General features: G+C 45.5%; 1 protein-coding gene and 1 long non-coding RNA gene across 8 annotated transcripts in view; one reads left to right on the top strand and one right to left on the bottom strand.

The window, feature by feature from the left end:
• OSBPL10 (oxysterol binding protein like 10) overlaps nucleotides 1–20,418 on the top strand; it is a 343,446-nt gene that overhangs the window by 75,009 nt on the left and 248,019 nt on the right. For 2 of the 7 annotated variants that reach the window (XM_086365655.1, XM_086365651.1), the window contains exon 1: nucleotides 13,342–13,553. The exons of 4 other annotated variants lie outside the window; for them this stretch is intronic. The gene's annotated coding sequence lies outside the window, so the exon portion shown is untranslated. Of the gene's footprint in view, nucleotides 1–13,341; nucleotides 13,554–14,195; nucleotides 14,334–20,418 lie in introns of those variants that run through there. One more of the 7 variants, XM_086365652.1, reaches the window with a different exon arrangement.
• On the bottom strand, nucleotides 11,630–13,617 carry LOC147347962 (uncharacterized). The gene is made up of 3 exons (XR_015150863.1): nucleotides 13,106–13,617; nucleotides 12,586–12,666; nucleotides 11,630–12,052 (listed from the first exon to the last, which is right to left on the bottom strand). It is a non-coding gene; the product is annotated as an uncharacterized LOC147347962 (long non-coding RNA).

Genomic DNA, 20,418 nt, shown 5'->3' with positions numbered 1-20,418 from the left:
CAACTCCAGAGTTAAAGCCATAAAGGACCAGTATATTTCACACTTTCAAGTTTTTTTTTTCTTAAAAGTGTTATTTTACATGAATTTGTGTGATAGAGAATATTTTTGGCTTTCAAAAATACAAAAGAAAAATATATAGTATTTGATGGCCTCATGCCTTTCCTCCTCACAATCTTCCGGTCTCCCCTCATTTTAATGGCCATGTTTATTTGTTTACTGCCTTTCAAAGTGACACTTGCACTCTGATTCATAACAGGTTACACAGTGCTGTTGGCTAGAAAGAGGACTTCTGAAGGGACAGCCAGGGACAGCTAGCTATTAGCCAGAGACAATGTTAATTAAGCAAAACTGGTGGCCTCCTGCTCCCTTTCCAGACTGGATAGCTTAGTTTTTTTGTGGGATTTGGCTGCTTGCCTGCAAGGATTCTCCAATAGAAGGAGAGTGATTACCCAAGGAAAGCAGTTCAGATAAACGCAAAATGCCTATTCAGTCCTTTGTGGACTTTGCCCCTTGTTCTTTCTCTGGGAAGTGTTCACATGAGGGTTTCCTTCATCTCACACTTGCTCCTTTAAAGTTCCAAGTGATTTTTATACCCTGTGAACCCCTCACATTAACTGCTTGAGATTTTTCTGGAAATTCCTGGTGTCGCTAAAAATAGCTTCTGTTCTGTGCTCGTAGAAGTTCTTGCTGCTGATGCCTGGTAGCTGTATCTTCAAGGTAAGGAGTTTTGGCCAGATATGGGTGCGTTTGTGAGATGAAGAATTCCACCTCAAAGGAACTCCCTGGCAGTCCAGTAGTTAGGACTCAGTGCTGTCACTGCCGAGGACATGGGTTCGATCCTTGGTGGGGGACCTGTGATCCCTCAAACCACACGGCATAGCATGTGTGTGCTCAGGCATGTCCAACTCTTTGAGACCCCATGGACTGTAGCTCGCCAGGCTCCTCAACCGTGGGATTTTCCAGGCAAGAATTCTAGAGTGGGCTGCCATTACCTACTCCAGATGGCAAGGCCAAAAATTAAACAAAACAAAAAACACTCAGTCGCACAGAAAAAAGCATTCCACCCCAGCAAGACGGAGCTACACGTGAAGCCAGCTGGACTGGGGACTAGGTCACTGTAACACTCCGAACGCTGATAGCCCAGGTCCTCGTCTGCCTTTCTTCCCTTTCCTCCCACTTTTAAACAATTAATGGAATTTTTAAAGAGCACTTTTGGGTTGACAGAAATGCAGCTGGCACAGAGAGTTCCTGTATACTCCCCACGCCACCCCCACAATTTCTCTATAGTTAGCATCTTATTTAATGTGGTACATTTGTTACAACTAGTGAACCAGTATTGATACCTTATTTATATATTTATTTTTTGGCTCTGCCATGTAGCATGTGACATCTTAGTTCCCCGACCAAGGGTTGAACCCTTGTTCCCTGCAGTAGATGCATGGAGTCCTAATCGCTGGCACCAGGAAAGTCCCGTCGACACCCCATTATTAACTAAAGTATATAGTTAGTTCAGATTTCTTTAGTTTTTTTTTTTTTTTTTAACTTCCTGTCCTTTTTCTGCTCCAGAATCCCATTCTAGAGACCACGTTTCATTTACTAGTCTTGTCTTGATTGTGACAGTTTCGTCAACTTGGTTTTTGGTGACTTTGACAAGTTTGAAGAGTGCCGTCAGATACATTGTACAATGTCCCATGCTGGAATTTGTTTGATGTTTTCCTCGTGGTTAGACTGGGGTGGTGGGTTTTGAGAGGAAGAGCACAGAGGTGAAGAGCCATTTTCATCCCATCATATCAAGGGGGTCCATGTATGAACGTGATTTGTGACTGTTGCTGTTAACTTTGATTGCCAGGCTAGGAAGTAGTGACTGTCAGTTTTCTCTGCTGTAAACCTTCTCTCTTTCCACCCTCTCATCCTGTGCTCTTTAGAAGAAGTCACCGTGTGCAGCCTACACTTAAGTAGAGAGTTACGCTCTGCTTCCTCAAGGGAAGTGTATCTACATAAAAAATTTAAAATTATTTTGCATGGGTGATTTATCTGATCTCCATTTAATCATGTATTCATATCAGTGTGGAATCCTGGGTTTTTACTTTTAGCTTTGGGTTATGGTCCAGTATTACTTTATTTTGCTGCTAAAATGGTTCCGATGTTGACCTCTTTCGGTTGGCTTCTTTGTCATCTTAAAGCACCCCCCATCCTGGGGACTTTTCTGTTTGTTTTGGAGCATTTCCTTCCTTTCTGGCACTACAAGACCCTCCAAGCTCCTCTTGTGTATTTCCTGCTCCCATCCTAGAATCAGCCGTTTCTCCGAGGAGCCCGGTTTTATTGGAGAATTCATGGCGTTAGAAACCAAGATCCAGGTGCTAGGTGTGCTTGTTGCTAAAGGGCTGTCATTTCTTTTAGGACTTCTCAGCTGACAGAAGAAAAAATTATTTGTGTGTGCTAAGCTGTATATGTGTGTGTGTGTGTATACATATATATTTCTGTGTGTAACCATCTGTATCTGTACATGAGTTTGACCCTGGTTTAACATTACTGATATCTCCAACTCTATAATCACCATATGGATCACTCTAGACTCATCCTCTTGTTTATCTGTAAATCCCTAGTTTAACAGTGAGAAACTTGGATTTTACCTTCTGACATTCTTGTACTTAATTATTCAATTCCATTGTACATGTACAGCGGTATCAGAATTGTTAACGAATAGCTCTATGGGAAACAACTTTATCAAGCAGAATACAGTGCTCAGGTGTGTTTCCTTTGTCTTTAGTCTTACAGATGTCACTCGTTTCCAAAGTTACTTAGGTAGAGCGCCTCTTCCCACTCCCTTCAGTGAGGCTGTTTGATTCATTTGTAGTATAGTTAGATTCTCTTGTCACGGTCTGGCTTCTTTCCTGAAATCCCCTGACATCCTGAATGATTTTCTTTCTTAATTTGCACACACCAAGCTACCTTGTTTGTGTTGCATGTTCCTTGGGTTTTGACAAATGCCTGTTGTATCCACTGTTATGGTGCACAGAACGCCTTCGCTACCTGAAATGCCCTGTGCTCCATCCATTGCTTTCTCCCCTTTTCCTCCCAAACTGTTGGCAACCACTGATCTGTTTGCTTTCTCCATAGTTCTACCTTTTCCTCCTTCTGTTATAAAAACTCTACCTGAACGTTCCCTGGTAGTCCCATGGTTAGAACTCTGCGCTTTCACTGCTAAGGACTGGGTTCAGTTCCTAGTCGGAGAACCAAGGCCCCACAAGCCACATGACATGACCAAAAAACCTAAACAAATGAGCAAAATAAAAAAAAGCCTGTTACATTTACATCTCTGAAGTGAGTTTCCACTGAGGATGACCAGTGGTTAGGAGCTTATGGTCATCATTCTGCTGCTCTGGGAGGTACAGGAATGTGGACTTCTCTTTGGAATAAAGCAGTGGATATTGTGTTAATGTGTTGGGGGATGGAAGAATAAATTGGGAATGTGGGATCAACACATCACACTACTGTATATAAAATGGATTACAAACACAAGGACCGATTATATAACATGCTGCTGCTGCTGCTGCTAAGTCGCTTCAGTCGTGTCCGACTCTATGTGACCCCACAGACGGCAGCTCACCAGGCTCCCCCGTCCCTGGGATTCTCCAGGCAAGAAGACTGGAGCGGGTTGCCATTTCCTTCTCCAATGCATGATGCATACCAAGCCGCTTCAGTCGTGTCCGACTCTTTGCGACCCTATGGACAGCAGCCCACCAGGCTCCTCTGTCCACAGGATTCTCTAGGCAAGAATACAGGAGTGGGTTGCCATTTCCTTCTCTGACTATATAACATAGGGGGAACTGTATTCAATACCTTGTAATAACCTAAAATGGAAGAGAATCTGAAAAAGAACACATATATGTGTATATATAGATACACACAAATATAACTGAATCACCTTGCTGTTCACCTGAAATATTGTAAATCAACTGGATTTTAATTGACAAAAAAGAAACCACCACCACCACCAACAAAAAAGCGTGTTTGATGAGACTTTCTGTGTGGCTTCGTCTGGGGGGCAGTCCTGCCTTGCCTGTATCTCCAGCCTTGTTTTCCAGCCCAGGATAGGAATCCCCACTGGAGACACATTCTGGAAGCCATTCCTCCTGCTTTGAGGACTGTCTCCCATGGACCCTTGTTTATTCCCCTCTCTTGGAAATTTTAAGTTGGAGAGACAGGAGACCAAGGTGGCTTCTTGGTGGAATTCTACAAGGTGCCACCCTGGGAGCTGTAACAGTTATGTTTATCTCTGGAGAAGCAGACATTAGAATCAGAGAGAGACCGCATCCTTTCTGTTGGCTGGGTTTCCGGTTCTTGGCTCCTGGGGCCTTCTGAGGCCTGGCCACCTCCCTCGTCTTCTGTGAGATGTCTTGAACCCATCAGTCAGTCACCCCTGTTTCGCTCAAGGAAGTTCAGATTGGCATGTTATTTGCAGTGAAGGAGCGCTGATGGAGCCGTCTGTGTTTCAGTTTGGTCTTCTTCTCTGCCAGGCGCTGTGCTGAGTGTGTTTGATGTGTCAGACTTAAATGGATAGTAAGGTGTTATTTACTAGTCTGTGGAAGAGTCAGAGGGCCAGCGCAGAACTCAGGACAGAGGTGGGTCTGTCAGGTGGGCGGGGCAGGGTGTTCCGAATGGACGGTGCGGTGGGAGCCGAGGTGCAGACTCAGGGAGTGGAGTGATCTCAGCAGTGTGGGGCGTTTGGCCTCCTTTGGCACTGGTGGGGGCTGACGGGCAGGTGGGAGCAGGGCTCTGAGAGTTTCACGCTGTGGACTTTGCCCTGGGGACCAGGAGTCACGAGCAGGCTCCTGGTGTGGAGGCGGTCTCTATGTTTTGTCTTGCTCGTGCAGATATTTTTAGACGTTCAGTTGCCACGATTTAAAAGTCAAATGCTTTCACTCAAAAATCTGGATATATAAAGCGTAACTATTCAAAACTTTCTGAAGAATCAGGTGATCTAGCAGTAGTAAGTCTGCCTCTCCCCTGGCCTTACAGAACAGAGTGTGCTCGCCCCTGTTGCCGTTTCTTAACTGATCTGCTCCATCCGCTGACTCATCTCCATCCTTACAGGTTCGGCCACCCAGCCGGAGGCCTTGAGACCAGAATGGCTGCCTTGCTCCTTGTTGTTTTCTGTTTAGTTGGCAGGGCTGCCAATAATGACCACCTTACCATCTCATTAACCTTTTTCCTTTCTGAGGTTATTTTTAATTCCAAACATTGAAAAAATGTATTTGGCTGTGCCAGGTTAGTTGCAGTGTGTGGGATCTTCCATCTTGGTTGCAGCATGCGAGATCTAGTTCCCTGACCTGGGATTGAACCCAGGTCCCCTGCATTGGGAGCATGGCGTCTTAGCCACTGGACCACCAGGGAGGTCCTGACAAGGATTTTAGATCAAGGACATCTCCAGCATGTGCCTCTTAAGAGGGCTCGTGTAATTTTCCAGGAGACTTGTCTTGGTGTCTTTTTACATTGTCATTATTACTATTTTTAAAAAAACCCAGAAAGAAGGTTTAAAATCATAACATAATGGCTAAGTGAATTGACAGTGTGTTTTTAGTAACAGAGGATGTCTTTTATACTTGGAAAGAAACACTGACAGTCAATTGGAATTTATCTTTTTCAATGATTATTCAGTTTATTAAAATTGTAAAATTTTACATCTAGTAAACCCAAGATCAATTTGTGGAGATCATTTTATTTATTAACTAGTAACTTTTATGTTAAAAATTGTTTCACTTCTTTATTACCGTTCACTTTACTTCTAAATGTAACATTACATTTCTTAGGACTTTTAGCACCTTACAGGCTTAATTGGAATCCTTTAAACTGTAATCACACATTTAAAGAATCTGCTTCTTAGACTCACAGACAAATAGACTGGTGGGTGCCAAGGGGGAGGGAAGGTGAGAGAGGGGTGGGTTGAGAGTTTGGGATTACCAGATGCAAGCTGGTATATAGAGAATGGATGAACAGCAAGGGCCTACTGGATAGCACAGGGAACTATATTTGGTATCCTGTGATAAGTCATAATGGAAAAGAATATGAAAAAGAATTTAAAAAGTATTAAGCTGAAGAGTTAAAGATACAGAAGGAGAGATAAGTGGTCATTTTCAGGGAAGGGACAGGTCGATGAATCAACGCAGTTGGGTTCTTCAGCATGAATATGAAAACCCACTGATTTTGGTTTAGTTAATTGGAAAGAGGAAGGGAGATTAACAGGTGCCTGAGAAGTAATTAATCACAGATTTGTAGAGCTTTTATGTTGGGGGGAAAGGTGATTGTGAAAATATCCACTTCAGTCTTTTAAGAGTATTGAGTGGAACAAACATTTGCATTTTTATTGCATGGATTAACATAATCCATGGTGAGCGGTGGATTCTGGGGAATGATCATTTTGGGCCATGGTGGTAAAAAATTGACTTTGAGTCGGTTTTGAGGGAGGCTGGTGTCTGAAGAAGGTGTAGGGTCACGAGAACAAAGGCATCATAATGTCTAAGAATCCTGGCACATCTGACCCCTGATTTTAGAGGCAGGGGAATGGCCACTCTCTAAAACTTGCCAGATCCACCCAACCAGAAAGAAAAACCGGGAAGGAACATTTTATGGCTGCTCTACCATTGAGGAAATATGTGGGTAAGAAGTTGTATAAAATCTGTACACTGCTTTTTGCATTTTGACTAATTCTCTGGTGTTCTAGGATGGAGGCCCTCTGAGAAAAATTTAGTATCTATCAATGTGGGTTGTAGACTTTTTGATAGAATTTGAACCATGTCAGAGTAAATGGGCTTCCCAGTTGGTGCTAGTAGTAAAGAACCCACCTGCCAATGCAGGAGACACAGGAGACACAGGTTTGATCCCTGGGTTGGGAAGATCCCCTGGAGAAGAACATGGCAACCCATTCCAGTATTCTTGCCTGGAAAATTCCACGGACGGGGGAGCCTTGTGGGCTATAGTCCATGGGGCCACAAAGAATCAGACATGATTGAGCTTCTAAGTGCACTCATGCGCACGCACGCACACACACACACACACACAGAGTACATAAAAACTTACTGTGCATTAATTATTGACTTACTGGAGACAGTGCTGGATCCATGTTGAAGAGATTTTCACCTAGCTTTATGAGATGTAATTGACATACCTGTATGTCAATGTATAACTTTAAGGTATAAGAAGTGATGATTTGATACATGAATATATTGCAAAATCATTGCCAGAATAAGGTTAGTCAATACATCCATCACTTCATATAATTACTATGTGTGGTAAGAGCAGTTAAGATTTACTTCCTTAGCAACTTTCAAGTATGTGATATAGTATTGTTAACTGTAGTTGCCATGTTGTACATTAGATCCTCAGAACTTACTCATCTTACAATTGGAAGTTTGTGTTTGAGGTATAAACATGTACCTGGGGGGTTTGACCAGCATTCCCATCTTCCATCCCTTCAGCCTTGGTGACCACCAGTCTACTCTCTCTTTCTGTAAGTTTGCTTTTTTTTAGGTTCCACACAGAAGTGACATCGTACAGATTTCTCTTTCCCAGACCTAGTTCACTTAGCATAACGCCCTCAAGGTCCCTCTGTGCTGAGGGGACGCTGCAAAGACAAGAGCTGGGAGGGCAGAGGGTGTGGAGACAATAACGGCAGAGCAGGGCAAGTCTCATTCGTGATAATTTTTACCCTGTTCTCATTCAACAACTATTTATTAAATGCTGTGTTCACAGAACTGTACTGGGGGCTTCCCTGGTGGCTCAGTGGTAAAGAATCCAGGAGACATGACTTCGGTCCCTTGTTGGGAAGACCCCACATGCTATGGAGCAGCTCAGCCTGTGCACCATGACTGTTGAACCTGTGCTCTAAAGGTGGGGAGCTGCGACTACTGAGCCCATGCACCCTGGAGCCCATGCTTTAGTTCTTTAAAAAGATTTTGTCCACACTCTGCGGCATGTGGAATCTTCGTTCCCCAACCAGGGATTGAACCTGAACCCCTGCTTTGGAAAGCAGAGTCTTCCTGGAATGCTGAGGAAGTTCCTGTCTAGTCAGTCTTCTAAGCTTGTGATCTAAGATAGCCTAAATTAATACGTGCATAGAAATGTTGAACAGTTTGATTTTGCTTTTCTGTTTGTGTTTATAAATTAGTACCACTCATGTGACCATTTCTGCTGTCTGCCTTGGTTTACAGAGGACTCCTGGCTTTTGTTTATGCTCCCTGATCTGCTTTGTTGTAAATTAAAAGCAGAGTCTAGGATATCTCTGTCCATGTGGTGGTAACAAAATTGTGGTTGGATTGTAGTATATACATCAGTTGTCACTATTTTTTTACTCACTTTTTATTGAAGCATAGTTGATTTATAAGTGTTAGTTTCTGGTGTACAGCAAAGTGATTGAGCTGTTTATATATACACACATCTCTTTGGACCTATATTCCTTTTCATATTCCATCCTGGTTTACCACAGGATATTGAATATAGTTCCTGTGCTCTACAGTAGGACCTTGCTCTTTATCCATCCTGGACATATTGGTTTGCATCTGCTGATTCCAAATTCCCAATCCAACCCTCCCCTGCTTCCCCTCCCTCTTGGCAACCACAAGTCTGGTTTCCATGTCTGTGAGTCTGTTTTCTGTTCCGTAAATTAGTTCATTTGTATTGGTTGTAGATTCCACCTGTAAGTGATACTATGATATTTGTATTTCTCTAATTTAATTCACTTAGTATGATCATTTCTATTCCATCCATGTTGCTGCAAATGACATTATTTCATTCTTTTTTATGGCTGAGTAATATTCCATTATATATATGTGCACCACATTTTCTTTATCCATTCCTCTGTCGATGGACATTTAGGTTGCATCCGGGTCTCGGCTGTTGTAAATAGTGCTGCAGCGAACATTTGGGTGCATGTATCTTTTCAAGGTATGGTTTTCTCCAGACATATGCCCAGGCATGGGATTGCTGGATCAGATGGTAACTCTCAGAGAAGGCAATGGCACCCCACTCCAGTACTCTTGCCTGGAAAGTCCCATTGGCGGAGGAGCCTGGTAGGCTGCAGTCCATGGGGTTGCGAAGAGTCGGACACGACTGAGCAACTTCACTTTCACTTTTCACTTTCATGCATTGAAGAAGGAAATGGCAACCCACTCCAGTGTTCTTGCCTGGAGAATCCCAGGGACGGGGGAGCCTGGTGGGCTGCTGTCTATGGGGTCACACAGAGTCGGACACGACTGAAGCGACTTAGCAGCAGCAGCATGGTAACTCTATTTTTGTTTTTTTAAGGACCATCAATACTGTTCTCCTGAGTGGCTGCATCAATTTACATTCGTCTACAGGTACTCAGCGAACTAAGTAGTCAAGGCAGAGACCCTGTGGCCCACTGAGCTTAAAATACTTACTTTGGGGACCTTCCCAGAAGCAGTTTGCCACTCCTTTTCTAGGGCCTCTGCCATTGGACCTGAGGTCAGCCGTGAGTGTCTGTATAGCTCTAAAGGCTGTAAGGGGCAGGGGCAGTGGGGTGCTGGCCAGGCTCCATGCTGCATTTAATAGGAACCTTCCTTTGGTGTCCTGAAAGGCCGTGCCATTGTGATACCAAAATCAAAGTAATAGCCCAAGTGTGGCAGACCTTGAAACCATGTTCTTTGATTAAGGAGAACATTTTATTCTGGTCTGTGTTTGAAATGAGAGCCTGCTGGCTTACAGAATGATTGGGAGAAAGGAAAGAGAGGCCCTTTAATTCATGAAGTGGATTAAATTGAAGTAGAAGGCAATTGAAGCATGCTATAAATATTGGTAAGTCTTGGGAGACTTAGGCTTGCTGTTGAAGGAAGTGACATTTTGCAGTGGAAGACCAAGCTGTATTTCAACAGTACTGCCTCTGATCTGGGCCACTGTGTTTGCCAAAAACAGCAGAATGGGGCGCATCTCTGGAGTCCTGGCCTCCCTCTGAATTCTGTAGTTGCCTTGTCCCTGCCGGAAGCCCATGTCCCTGTGTTGAAAGGCCAGAGGACGAGGATGCTACCGGTGGTCCTCATCTCTCCAGGGCAGCGATCACTTGCTTTGCTCAGGCTTTGCTTTTCAGTGCCTCTAACTTATCAGATTTTCTTCTTGTTTGAGTGGATGTTACGTGGTTGGTTTCAAGGCTGCTGCTCGGAGTAGCGGCAGTTCAGGGAGATGGATGTGAGGTCCACGAGTAGCCTGTGTCTCACTTGGGATGTAGAGAACAGCTGGGGAACAAGAGCTGATGGGGACACTGAGGGTCTGTGGAATCGCAGTGCTTGTTGGACCGGAAATTGCCGGGCACCAGAGTCTCTGCTGAGTCAGTCAGTCACTGTAGGAATGCAATTTGTGTTTTTTTGCTAATGAAATAATTTGCTGAGAGGAGGCTATTTAGTAAGCCATTCCCCCGTCCCCGCTCCCCCACCCCTTTTTTTTTTAACCTTGAGCGGCACCAGGCATAGCTTTCATCAGCCACAAGAGTCATCAAGTTAATGGAATCTTTTATTTTCCATTATGTATGTTCTTTTCCCCAGGACTAATTTCCAGGTGCCTCAAAAACAGCTTCACAAACAGAGCACAAGACCAGAAACCAAATTGAGAGGTGTTCTGGCTGAATGCCAGCGCATTTCCTTTGGTGGAGAACACTGGTTAGGAACGGGAGGTCATGGTGTTAAGAGGATGTAGGCCGTTAGTATGAAGGAGAGTGGGTGTGGAAAGGAAGCCGTGAGAGGCCGTTGGAGGCCAGGCCCTGCTGCTGGAGGAGGCCATGTGAGCCTCAGGTTACTGTCTTCACTGGCCTCGAACAAGGGTTCCTTAGGTCAGCCTATAGAGAGGAAAATTAACATCACTAAGAAGCGGAAGCATTCTCACTCAGTCGTGTCCGGCTCTTTGCAACCCCATGGACTGTAGCCCTCCCGGCTCCTCGGTCCATGGGATTCTCTAGGCAAGAATACTGGAGTGGGGTGCCATGCCCTTCTCCAGGGGATCTTCCTGACCCAGGTCCAACTCATGTCGCCTGCATTGCAGGCAGGTTCTTTTCCGTCTGAACCACCAGGGAAGCCCAGTGTCACTAAGAGTCCTGATGTTATTGTTGGAGGGTGGAGGGTATGAAGAGAGCCCACTGAACTGAGGAGGTGTCTGCAGGTGGAGAAACGAGGCAGGCAGCTCTGTATAATCCAGGGACCAGGTTATTACGGGGAACTTACAGAGTGGGGTGGAGACCCCACAGACAGCGATCTAGAAGCATTCCTAGAATGCTAGAAGCACTCTGTACCTCCAAGGGAATGTTAGGACGGTTTTAGATAACTTGGGGGTGGGGTAGATGCTCAGAAACAGCACATGCCTTCCTGAATCGAGTTTATGAAGGGTAACTGTTTGCATGGGCGCCAGGAATATGTCAACCAAGGTCTCTTATCATTGTTTGGGGACTAACAGAGCATGGAGGCCACCTGGTCCTAGTGATTATTAAAATATACCTCTTGACCACAAAGGCCCTAACGACAGACATGGGATTTATCGCTCAGTACAGTCCTGGGTGGGGTCAGCAGGAGGGCAGGAAGAGCTGCCTGGGCCCAAGATGGCGTCAGTTATGCTCACAGCCATACAGTTGTATGCTTAGGTTTTTTTTTTACTCATTTATTTGGCTGTGCTGGGTCTCAGTTGCAGCACACAGGATCTTTGGTGAGGCATGTGGGATCTAGTTCCTTGACCAGGGGTTGAACCCTGCATTGGGAGTGCAGAGTCTTAGCCAATGGACCACCAGGGACGTCCCAAGGTTACATTAAGAGACCTCATTCTATGCTGAGACTTTTTTCCAGCGACCTAAAGTCAGTGTTATTGGATGGCTCTTGACACAGTTGAAGAGGTGACCCCCAGTTTCTTGTCGGTTACAGATCGCGAGTTAGGTGAGAGCCAAGCTGTGTGCAGTGCCCGAGGGGAGCTGCTGCCCATCCTCGCTTCCGTTTCTTTGTCCCCAGTACTTCTGTCACCTACTTGAGATCAATATCTTCTGGTTCTTAAAATACATCCTGGCCTATGGGAACAGAGTATCGAATCAGAGAACTGATGGCTGCAATCCAGAGAATCACAGACTGTGGAGAGTCAAGCAAACATCTTAAAATAATAGAAACCAAAGTCAATGCCGGTCCTTTCCTTAACCTCAGCCTCACTGTGGACCATGGCCAGTACAAGTAGGCCGCTGACACAGTGGAAATGCCTGGCACCCATATCCCAGGCTGGACACCCTGTCTCTGAGTCAGCTAATAGATGAACAAGTTATCAGGACGCAGGTAGAGGAGAAAGGGTTGTTTTTTAAGTTGTGCCGGAAAATTCTACGTGGCTTATGTATACATGTTACATGTGGTCCGTTGGGGTACATCTCTGCCTGGACTTTGGCAGTTAGCTCCTAATGGACCTCCCAGCTTCTCCAGTCACCCGCTTAAGCATTGTTCTGGAGTGACCCTCTAGTGTCAGTTCCCTCTGGAGGCCTCCCGTCTTCCTGGGAGTAAAATCTGGGGTCCTTAGCACAGCCTGCAAGGCCCTGTGGCTTCTGGCCCCCTCACTCACCTGCTCCTGTCATGTCTGCGTTTCTCCTGCTTTTTTCCAGCGTGCCCAGCCTGCTCCCGCCTCCGATGTCGTACTTCCTGCCTGGAACACAGTTTTCCCTTCAGCTGACACACACCTCCCGTTTCCTTCTGGTCTCCGCTCAAGTCCTCCATATAAACAGACCTTCCCTGACCTGGGGAAATTCGACTGCGCCAAATGGCAGCCTGGTTTTCACTTTCTGACACTGTATTTTTACATATTATAGGTCTGTAATTTCTCTCCTCCCACTGAAATGTCAGCTCCGTGAGGCAGGAGTTATCTGTTTTGTTCACTTCTCTGTCCCCAGCATCTAGAAGAATGCCTGGCAGTGAATGTAAACATGAGTTGGGGCAACCTCATGACTGAATGAAACAAGCAGTGGACCAAAAGTTCTAATAGCTGGTCCTGGTCCTGGTCCCTCTATCAACTAGCTGGAAATTGGGGAAATTTACCAGCCTTAGGTTTCATATTGGTAAAATAGAGTGAAGAGTACCCCACCTACTTTAGGAGATGATGAAATGAGGTCACCAGACGAGTGTGTTGATGCTGAGTGCTGGTCAGGTTCGGGGCTGTAAGATCCTTGAAAGGTAGATTCTCGGGGACCACTGTCTCCATGTTGCTTGCCCCCGCTCCCCGCAGGGAGAGACCCTGGAGTAGGTACCTGGCATTGCATAGGGGGTGTGACCTATGACCTAGCAGAGACCTTTCAATAAATTATGACATCAGTAATTCAGAAGCAGGCTGGGCAGTTTCCCTGCTTCTCCAGAGGGTTGGGGAAATGTTTAGCTTCCCACAGCTATGAGCATTCTCTCAACATAAAATCTTCTACACAAGTGGGTTTGGCAGGCAAGCTGTCTTCAATGAGTGATGGTCTTCAGAATCAAGTTTGACGTGAGGGAGTTCTCCATTAGCCATGGATGATGGCCTGACACCACGATCGTCGTCATCAGGTGCAGCCGCTCTTATTCCTGAAACTCGAATCTGATCTGCTCGTAGTCGGGGGACTAGGGGCTCAGGGTGGTCCCCGGATGAACTAGGTCTTCAATGGTTGGGGATTGATTATTCTGCTGACTGGCTGGTCTTTAATCAGGGATAAGTACACTGGGGAAGAGGCAGAGTCAATGATAACTTTCCGATCCTCGTGTGGCATCTTAGGCATATTCATAGACCTAAAAATGTCCCTGATGATGGAGAATGGTACTGATGTTAGAGAGTTTTATATTATGGTTGTGATGGTGGTGACAATAGATAAATGAGGACAGGGAATGATAATGAAGGGACACTTTCTTGTTTACTGACCGTCACCCTGGCCCAACAGGGGACATGTATTAGAGTCCTCAATATATGAGATTCTGTGCTGAGCCCAGAGGGATTCTCCCATCAAGTGATGTGGCCCTGAAGGAGTTTCCAGGTTAGGTGTTAGAGACAGTCATGGAACCTGATGATGGTGATGATGGTAATAATAATAGTAACAGTTAATAGGAAGCCAAACGATTTCCCACTTTTTCAGCCCCATCGGTCTGCTGCGGGGTGGGGGTAGGAGGTTGATAAAAGAGATTCGTTCTGGTTGGGAGTGGTAGGAGCAGGTGGGTCATATATCTTTAATGAAAAACAGTTTAAGAGGTGGTTGAGGGAGGGTATAAAAAGCTCGAAGAATGCAGTGAACAGAGATTGGCTTTTCGTGAAGTGGACTGTTTCGTTTGCTCTTGCTGGGCACACTGAAGTGGCAGGTAATGGACGGGGTGAGAGAAGGAGCTGGCGTGCTGCTGCCTGACCTTGGTCCTTCCATCCATCTTCTGTGTGTTTGTGAAATCTCACACAGCTTAGCAGGGCCACCCCCAAACTCATGCTGTCTCCACAGGAGAGGAGATAAATAAGGTTGAACAGTGGCCACTGGTGGTCAAAATTCAGGCTGGACCAGTAGGTGGAGAATACACGTCTTGTTTCCCCCTCTTTGGGGGATGGGAGGGGTCAGAACAGGAAATCAAGTGGCAGTTTCTTGGCAAGGAAGCCTAGGCTGTCTTGCTGAGAAGGCTTCGGTGTTTGCCGGGGTCCAGCCCCGGTGGATCCAGGGAATTCGAAGCAGGGTCGGTGTCGGCGAGGATCAGGAAACAATTGCTTAATTAAATGTTAATTAAGGATATAAAGAGTGGTTAAATAAGGATAGCTCAGTGAGGAAATTCAGTGGAGAAAAGAGGCTGAATAATTCAGCCAGAAGGTGAGATAAAGAACGACATGGTGAGACCAAGTTTCGGTGAACAAGGCCCACACTTTATTTTCCAAAGTAGTTTTTATACCTTAAGTTATGCATAGAGGATAATGGGGGAAGGGGTAGAGTCATGCAGTAAGCCAGGCTTTCTTCCTGCAAACTTATCATATGCAAAAGTTTAGGTGATTTGCATCATCTTCTGGCCCAGAGGCCTGTTAACATTTTAAGACCCTTTCTTCAGAAAACGTATTTTTCTCTAAAGGTGATTAGTCAGGTGCCACCCTCCAAAAGCATTAGATAAAGTTGAATTCCTACAGGGCAAAGGTGTGGTGGGCTATAACAAGAAAAAGAATTAACTCAAGGGTCCAAGGTTACAAACATTAAAGCTACTACTTACACCAATCATATTAATCAATACACTGCCAGGGACACAGCAGGTAAGGGATATGGAGACTTAGCAGCAAACATTGGCCCAACAAGTGAAAAACCAATACAATTTCTAATCAATCTTTTAACTGCTCAAAGGAATCTGTATTTAGACAGTTTAGAACATCTCATGCCTCTCACAGTTGGGAGGCTCTGAGCAATCACATGTGGCCGGAAAAACCTATTCAGGCAGGCTAGAGGACTTCCAAAGGAGTTTGTAGGTTGAAACACTATCACACCCAGGAACTTTATTAACTGGAGCTGTAAGTTAACTCTTTTTTTCAGAGAGGTAGTGGGGGACAGCCCCCCGTGAAGTCAGAGGTGTAGGTGAGAGCACAAAGCAGAAAGTAGGCAGACTCTGGTTTTGAGGGTAGATACTCGAGAATTTCCAGGGGGACTCCTGAGGCTCGATCCCGCCTTTGCGTATGCCAAGCCGCCTTCCTCATGACCTTTGCCATGGGCGGAGCTTCTCACGCCGGCTCCCGGCAGGTGTTTATCTTGGAGATGGTGTAGTGGTGATTTCAAAGTAGATTCAGAAAATATCATTGATGTTTGGGATTTGGTTGATGTTTACTAGTCTCCATCGGAGAAGGCAATGGCACCCCACTCCAGCACTCTTGCCTGGAAAATCCCATGGACGGAGGAGCCTGGTGGGCTGCAGTCCATGGGGTCTCGAAGAGTCAGACACGACTGAGCAACTTCACTTTCACTTTTCACTTTCATGCATTGGAGAAGGAAATGGCAACCCACTCCAGTGTTGTTGCCTGGAGAATCCCAGGGACGGGGGAGCCTGGTGGGCTGCCGTCTCTGGGGTCGCACAGAGTCGGACATGACTGAAGAGACACAACAGCAGCAGCAGCAGTCTCCATGCTCCCCTCTCATTAGGCCTTAATCTCACTATTGAGATGAGCAGCCAGGAGGCTGTGGGATGGGTGCTCTTTATGGGATGCCGTGTGCTCTGACACGGCCGGGTTTGCTGTCGTCACGTGACTTGTGTGTATCCAGTACGAGATCACAGGATTGTCCGTGTAAGAATACTGGAGTGGGTTGCCATTTCCTTCCCTGAGGATCTTCCCTTCCCAGAGATCGAACCCGAGTCTCTGATGTCTCCTGTATTGGCAGGCAGATTCTTTACCACTGTGCCACCTGGGAATGCTTCTTTTTAGGTAGAATAGAAATAATATCTACGTCACAGAGCTGTTAGCAAATAGAACAGAGTAAATTAAATTCCGTAACCGGCTGTTTCTGACAACAAAAACAATAAAAGCTCTTTCCTTAATTGTAAAATGAAAAAAATAAGACCACACTTTTTTAAGGTAATTGCTAAGTATTGCCTTAATGTATTATTTGAGAAATAATTGTATGTATATGTAATTTCTATATGTAATATATATGTTGCTAGCTATGTGTCAGACACTGTTCTCAGCATTTTACAGAAAATAACTTAATTCTTAGAAAAGCCCTGCGAGATAAAAACTTTTCTAACCTGGTTCCTTTGTCCATGTATGTTTGATTTTTGGCCACTGTAGACATGTTGGTAGTGGCCGCTAGAAAAATTCTTTAAAGAAAAACTTCAAACTGGGAATTCTGTCCACTCACTCTGATGGCTCAGCGAGTTAAAAAAACTGCCTGTAATGCAGGAGACGTGGGTTTGATTCCTGGGTTTGGAAGATCCCCTGGAGAAGGAAACAGCAACCCACTCACCGTATTCTTGCCTGGAGAATCCCACGGACAGAGGAGTCGGGTGGGTTATAGTCCATGGGGTCACAAGGAGTCGGACACGACTGAGCATTCATGTTGACTGGCTGTTGGCACCGACACTGCCTCTTCCCCAGAAAATCGGGGAGGTCCCATGAATACCGGTGACTTCCCCAGGCGCAGATCTTGATAAGGTCAGACCAGGTGGGAAATGATACTGACTCAGGCTCCCTGAGAGAGCGCGTGTGGAGAGTGGGCATGTGTGGACACTTGGGCCTCTGTGTCCCCTGCTTGGGACTGTGTCCCCAGAGAGCGTACTGGGCTCACAACTCCCAGGAGGACCTGGTGACCTCGAGGCTTTATTGTGGCCTTGATGTTGTGCTCATGGTGGCTTATGTTGCTGGGAGGCCTTGGAGCATGTGTTGGAGAAGCAGCTGAGACTTTAATCGTGTTTGGGTATGTTGGACCCTTTCACGTTAGTTTAATGACATGCCAGGTAGAGCTAGCCAGCGTGCGATTTCCCTTTGGGAATGTGTGTTTTTCAAGGGCCCTTGGCGGCAGCTGGATCTGATCTGCCCGTTGGTCACGTGAGCCTCTTTTTGCATGAGTGCCTGAGACTAGTTGCCAGGCTGGTCCTGTCCTTCCCCGGCCCTGAGATCTGCAGGCGACTACGATGCTCCTGCTGGTTTCCTGCAGGGCTGGGAGCCTTGGGATCTCATGCTGGGGAAGGTAAGCTGGGTGTAAGCAGGATCACAGCAGGTGTGGAGGACCCAGGGAGAGAGTGGGCGGGGTGGCTGCCCACGGCGGCTGGAAGAAGCAGGAGGCGTGATCTCTCCCGGGTGACACCGATCAGCCTGGTGAGAATTCTTTGGACCATCCCATTTAGACTTTACCACTTTCATCTTCTCTCCTTCCCATCTCCCAGGTGTTAGCTGCCTGCATAATCCTGTGAGGAGAACTTGACCCCAGGCAGCTCCCTGGTTTGAGTAGACCTCCCATCTTTGACTGCACTGGCCTCTGTTGCTGCGCGTGGGCTTTCTCTAGTTGCAGCAACAGGGGGCTACGCTCCAGGTGCGGTGCTCAGGCTTTTCGTTGCAGTGGCTTCTCTGGCTGTGGAGCGTGGGCTGTTGGTGCTCGGGCTCCAGTCATTGTAGCTCATGGGCTTAGTTGCTCCATGGCATGTGGGGATATTCCCAGACCGGGAATCGAACCCGTGTCCCCTGCATTACAAGGTACATTCATAACCAGTGGACCACCAGGGAAGCCGGACATCCCACCTTTGACGTGAAGTCTGAATGGTCAACACTTCCTGAGCAGCGTGTCCCTCCTAGCCCACACCTCTGCTTAGAAGGTGCTGGAAGGCTGAGGCACCCTGTCCTGAGGTGGGGGGTGTAGTGTGCTGGTAGCTTTCTGAGACAGGCAGGGTGGTGCAGGGGTTAGGGGAATACTGCCTGGGCTCACATCATCTCTGCTGATGGGCTGTGTGACTGGTTGAGGGAGAGACCCTCTCTGTTTCCTGTGGTTAGTAAGGGGTAGTAATGGTACCTACCTCAGAGGGTAGGCGGGTGTTTTTGTTTTTGTTAACCTTAAGCTCCTTCTTGTTTAGTCTTTATTTATCTATCTTACTGAAGTGTAGTTGATTTACAATGCTGTGTTAGTTTCAGGTGTACAGCAAAGTGATTAAGTTATACATACATCTGTATCTATTATTTTTCATTCTTTCCCATATGAGTTATTGCAAAATATTGAATACAGTTCCCTGTGCTATTATACAGTAGGTCCTTGTCGATTATATTTTATCTATGGTAGTGTGTATCTGTTAATCCCCAGTTCCTAATTTATCCTTTCCCCTCCACCTTTTCCCTCTGGTAACCTTAAATTTGTTTTCTGTGTCTGTAGTTCTGTTTCTGTTTTGTAAATAAGTTCATTTGTATCTTTTTTGAGATCCCACAGTAGAAGTGATATCATGTGATTTGTCTTTCTCTGTCTGATTTACTGCTCTTAGTTTGATCATGTTGCTGCAAATGGCATTATTTTATTCTTTTTTATGGCTGAATAATATTCCATTGTACATACATGATTTTTTTTGCTTAATTATTTCAGGGTTGGTGTGGGGGTTCCACAGATTTCAGAGGCTCGTGTTCCTTTTAACTTTCTCCTTCACCATCCCTAGGGTGTGGCCATGTCCTCAAAGTTCAAAAAGAGTGTTGGAATTCCAGCCACTGTGTCTACCTTCCAACAAAGCAAGTAGAGGAGGGGAAGGAGTCCAATCTGTCACTATTCTTCATGAGCTAGAACTTAGATGGCCACATCTAGCTTAAAGGAAGATTGGGAAATGTATTCTGGCATTGTGTATCAGCTCAGATAACAATTGGAGTTCTCTTGATTTGAGAGAGAAAATGATTATTTTATAGGTAGGATAGATAGTCAACTGTCACCGCTACATCTGGTTTTAGACCACAAGCTAATTGAGCCAGAGCTGAGGTTGTAACCCTTGGTTTCAACCCAGAGATCTGTCTTTCCACTGATCCCAGTAAAAATGGAACATGAGTGTTGGGAAGCAGCTGGTGGACTTAGACAATACATGTTTGGAGGAAAAGAGAAGTTCTTTTCCTGTCTCCCTTGGCCTTGCATACCAACATGAACTGATTTGCTTTATGGTAAAGTCAGGGTCATGGGAATCCTTGAGTCTTGAAATATACAAACAGATCTGTGTATGGTCACAGAGAAGACATGTTTCAGTTCTTATCTTACTGACATCTTGTTAGCACTTGGCACAGCTGATCACTCCTGCCTTCATGAATGTTCTCTTTCTGGGGTTCTGGTTTTCCTCCCGTCTCTCCATCTTGTTCTCTTCATCTCTTTTTCCTGTTTAATGTTAAGAGTTCCTCATGTCTTGATGCTGGGCCTTCTCTTCCCTGTCTTCTCTTTCTGTGCAGTCTCAGTTGTGCCTTTAGCTCTCTTGGCTACTTATTGTCAGATTATTCATCTTTAATCCCCGGCTCAGATCCTATCTGGACTCCAGATCCATTCATCCAATTGCCAATCAACACCTCCTGGAAGTTGTAAAGGCTTCTGAAGTGTAACAGCCCACAAATGAAATTCCCAGTCCATTATCAGGTCTTGTCAATTGTACCCTGGCAGTAATTCTGACACCTCTACCCTGGTCTAGGATATTGCCAGGATTGCTGAAGTTTTTAAAAACACTTTTATTAAAGTATAATTTGAACAGTATAAAATTTACCCATTGCAAGCATACAATTCAATAATATTTAGCTAATTTATAGTGTGCAACTATCATCAAAATCCAGTTTGAGAACATTCCTATCACCAAAATAATTCCTTCTAGCCAGTGTATAGTTAATATACAGTGTACAGTGTATAGTTAATACACTGTTCTCATCCTCAGCTCCAAACAGTCAGTTGTCTGCTTGCTTGCTTCTTGGTTTATTTTTAGCATGTGGGGTCTTAGTTTTCCAACC

The sequence above is a fragment of the Bos grunniens genome, chromosome 22, assembly GCF_055505025.1.
Source record: "Bos grunniens cultivar Pamir isolate PY7600 chromosome 22, Bosgru_T2T1.0, whole genome shotgun sequence".
NCBI lineage: Eukaryota > Metazoa > Chordata > Mammalia > Artiodactyla > Bovidae > Bos > Bos grunniens.
Note: the sequence above shows the minus strand (reverse complement) of the source record. Positions and strands in the feature narration are given on the sequence as shown.